Source organism: Macaca mulatta, chromosome 14 (assembly GCF_049350105.2).
Source record: "Macaca mulatta isolate MMU2019108-1 chromosome 14, T2T-MMU8v2.0, whole genome shotgun sequence".
NCBI lineage: Eukaryota > Metazoa > Chordata > Mammalia > Primates > Cercopithecidae > Macaca > Macaca mulatta.
The window spans coordinates 93,781,856-93,786,384 of record NC_133419.1 but is presented as its reverse complement, the minus strand read 5'-3'; the positions used below and the strand labels follow the sequence as shown (position 1 = coordinate 93,786,384).

Here is a 4,529-nt window from a genome sequence, read left to right as displayed (position 1 = left end):
TTACAGCATCAATGCAACAAAGTTAGTCCCTGGTGATATTTACATAATCTCTTTTCTCCTCCAGTGCTCTGGAGGTGACATCTATATTCACCATCACTGCAGAGTGAAATTTAGGTCTCCCAACCTCTACTCACTTTGAGTGTAGTTGCTCTGTGGTTTCTTCATGGAGTCTGTGGTTTTGTTTCCAACCCATTATTGATTCTTCTAAAGACTGGTTGAGGAGCAAGGCAGGAGTGGTTATCAGTCCTACAGGTGAAGAGCTTATAAGTTACGGTATCAATGGCTTATTCAAAGTCACACAAAATAAACAGCATATCGAACTTGAATTCAGATTTCTAGAAATGAGGGAGGGAAGGGCGCTTACAAATATGGGATATATCTATAATATGATGTCCTCTACGTCACATACTTTGCAACTGAAAAAATTAAAACTGGAAATACAGATGGTCGTTAACTTAAAATGACTCAACTTTATCATGTTTCAAAAGTCACATGCATTCAGTAGAAACGTAATTCAAGTACCCATACAACAATTCTGTTTTTCCCTTCTACTACAATATTCAGTAAATCACATGAAATATTCAACACTTTATTATAAAATAGGCTTTGTGTTTGTATTAGTCCATTCTCATGCTGCTATAAGGACATACCCAAGACTGTGTAATTTATAAAAGGAAGAGGTTTAATTGACTCACAGTTCCCCAGGGCTGGGGAGGCATCAGAAGACTTACAATCATGGCAGAAGGGGAGCAAACATGCCTTTATTCACAAGGTGGCAGAAAAGAGAAGAATGAGTGCCCAGGGTTCAAGTGCTGGAAGGTGGACCGGAAGGAGGGGAACGCCACTGGGGTGACTCTGCTGGAAGCTTTGGACTCCATCCACCTGCCCACGTGCAGGATTGACAATCCCCCGAGGCTGCCCCTGCAAGCTGTGTACAAGATGGGAGGTGACCGAGGGCTGAGTGGGGCTGAGGGTAGATTACTCCGTTAGGGATTCTGGAGTTGATCCTTAATTGAATCCCCTAGGGAGTCCACGGGCGTATGATTGCCAGGGTTCAAATCCTGACTCCACCTCTTCCTTGAGCAAGGATGAAGTGGAAAAGCACGTAGCATTTCCAAGCTATCCAGTACACAGTTTTAAACAGTCAGAGATCCATCTAGTGCTTTCTACCATTCCATACGTGGTCCTTTGTCCTTGAACTCAAAAGCCAAGGGGCCTCCCAGGAAGTCAGTTTTCACTGGGTGTGTCTTGGACTGACTTCCCTTCCTGGATTGAACAGGCATTGGCACTGTGCTGGTGGGCCATGTGGAGAGTGGCTTTTTGAAATTTGGGATAGTGGTCACATTTGCCCCTAGCAATGTCACTACTGAGGTTAAATCTGTGGAGATGCACCATGAGGCCCTGGCGGAAGCCCTGCCAGTTAACAGTGTAGGATTCTGTGTGAAGAATGTGTCTGTGAAGGACGTTTGGTGGGTGAATGAGGCTGGAGACAGCAGGAACGACCTCTCCCATAGAGGCTGACAGTTCTGTGGCACAGGTAAGCCCCAGGGAGCAAAGGGTCTTGGCCTGGTGCAGGAGGGAGTGCTTCAGGATTAGTCCTGATTTACACTGAGGCCACAGGTTTTGCTGCCATCTGTCTAATTCCACCCTGCTACCCCACCAGGCAATTGTCCTGAACCATTCTGGGCAGATCCACGCTGGCTACTCCCCTGTGCTGGACTGTCATACAGCCCACGTCTCCTGCAAGTTTGCCCAATGGAGGGAAAAGATTGACCGGCACTCTGTCAAGAAACTGCAGGAGAACCTCAAGGCTCTGAAGGTAGGGGATGCAGCCATTGTGCAGATGGTCCCTGGCAAGGCCATGTGTGTGGAGACCTTCTCTGAATACCCACCTCTAGGTGAGCCAGGTATAGTGCTACTAAGTCATGACAGGAAAGCACAATCTCCATTCTGTAACTGAGGGCAAGGCAGCGGCTAAGGAGCATTTCCTTCTGGGCCAGTTTCCAGGCATGTCGTTCTTCCATTTCTCTTCCAGGCTGTTTTACAGTGTGGGACATGAGACAAGCAGAAGCTGTTAGAGTCATCAAGGCTGTGGACAAGAAGTCCTCCCCTGCTGGCAAGGTCACCAAGTCTGCAGCAAAAGCCAGCAAGAAATGAAGCCCACCCTCCTCTCTGTAGTGTCCTCAGCTCCCCCTTCCCCCCAAAAACTAAACATTCAATGAGTGTATGTATTTCCTAAATAAAGTGGATAAAACTTGACTAGCTGTCCTGGTTTCTTTCAAAGAGGAAAGCATAGGTAGATGGAGAACTTCTAGGCAAGATAATTATGATTTAAGGTCCATAGGCTTCCCAGGGTCATAAAACAATTCAGGGTTATCTAGCTCATTCTCATACCCAGAGTATCATTCCAACCTCTGTCCCATTTCCTTCCCTCTGTGGCCTCTCCTCCCTGTAAAACTGGTGGATGTTTTGTGGTGTGAAAAGTATACTCATAACAGCAATGGGGTAGGATCTTAGTGCCAATAGATTGGTCCAAATCTACTGTATGATTCTTGGTGTAACCATCGTTCAGTGCTGAAGTTTATTCAGCTAATACAGTCAGGTGAAGACTCTAACTAGTTTGTTTAGAACTTGGGTTCAGAAGCTGGTGCCCAACATGTTAAATTTAAGTTAGGTTAATATGCCTAGAGGGTAAGGAATGAATGGATGGAGTTCTTACAGCCTTTGATCTTGTTGTTGTCAATTAATGGGTGCAACAGGATAACTTTTCATGGAGCTTAATCAACTAAATTATGTGCTCATTCAGCATATCCTGGGAGACAGGACCCAGGGTCTGCCTGCAATGTGTTCTTCACCCATTCGTCCATCAAATATTGGCACTTACCATGTGCCAGATGCTGTTCTGACCCCATGTACTTACTGAGTGGGTGGACTCAGAAGGCAAATATCAGGTGGTAGTATATGAAGAAAATAAGCAAAGGAAATAGTAGAGATGGGGAGCAGACCATGAAGAATGGAAAGTATGGAGACAAATGGAGTCTACAGTAATAATCCAAGCAAGATGATGACTTGGACCAGAGGAGTAGTCACGAAGTTAAATGGTGAGAGTTGGTTTTGAATATATTTTTTAGGTGGAGCTGACAGAAATCTCTAAATATTGGATGTGGGGTATGAGGAAGGAAAGTCAGGGGTGACATCCAGGTCTTTGGCCTGAGGAATTAGAAGAATGGAGCATGTCTGATGAGATGTGGGGATAGATTGCCTCTTATTAGAGATGCTGGGGCAGTTAGAAATGGTCTGGATTAAAGGGAAGAGGTCCAGGATGACATAATCAGGGGAGCAATTCTACATGGAAACAGTATCCTTTGTTCCTAAGCATCTGCTAGGAGGTGTTAGGATGTGCACATAGATTCTGTTCCACCTGGAAAGGGAAATTAATCAACTGCATGATTGTGATCTGTTTTATGATTGGAAAAACCATTAAGCTTCAAACATTGAGAATGCTGACTATGAAAATGGTTTTGTTCCCAGGAGGACTGTTGGAGTCCTTTCTGGGTCAGATTTGGAATGCCATCATTTCCTGCCCATTCCTAAGATTCTGGTGTGCCAGGGTTAGACTAGGAGTGCAGTGGGCTATTTTTCTCACTGGTCAATGGCAATAACATTACCTGTTCCTGTCTGTCATGTTGCTTCCCTCTCAAATGCAAATCTCCTGGGAAGCCTGAGACCTAGCTCAAACCTAGAAATAATAGCAGGATGACATATCAGAGCTGTCATCAGGCCAGACATCAAGAAGCTCACCTATCTTCAGCTCTGGGAAGCCTGTCAAAATTCCAGCTGTTGTCAGCATGAATTGGTGCCTAATGGGACCTGGACCAAGCTTTGGAACACCTCAAGCCTGTCAATGTCATCAAAGGCCATTCAGCCTGCACGGGAGAGCCAGGCAGGTGCAGGAGATGTGCAGGGACAGAATGCAGAATGCTCACCTGTTGTATTCCTCTTCTTCCCGGGACTGTGCAGTACAGTCTTTTTTGTCCAGAACACTTTATTTTGTCTTCTACAAATCACAGCTGCAGCTTTGCTAAAAATGACTGGGGAACTAAACATATAACCTATCAGTGTTTGGGTCTCTAATATGCACTCAATGAACATTTGCTCAGTAGGAAATGAATGCCACTATATATGTGCTAAAGCAAGTGAATGACTGTCAATTTACTCTTAGTTCTCAAGAATAATCATAGTTTTAGTGCTTGTTTCTTAAGGATATCTAAAAATTTAATTTAAAAGGAAAACTAAAATTATCAAGGTTAATCCTCCAAGTGTCATATTATTTTTAACATTATTTTAATTTAATTAATTTTTATTTATAGATAGGGGGTCTCGTTTCATTGCCCAGGTGCTGGTCCCGAACTCCGGGATTCAAGTGATTCTCCCACCTCAGCCTCCCAAAGTGCTGGGATTACAAGCATGAGACACTGTACCTGGCCCAAGTGTCATACTTGCTACTCAGTTATTTCTCACTGCTCAGG

General features: G+C 44.5%; 1 pseudogene; it reads left to right on the top strand.

The window, feature by feature from the left end:
• The first annotated feature begins 735 nt into the window (after positions 1–735).
• On the top strand, positions 736–2,259 carry LOC114672169 (elongation factor 1-alpha 1-like; annotated as a pseudogene).
• The last annotated feature ends 2,270 nt before the right edge of the window (positions 2,260–4,529 follow it).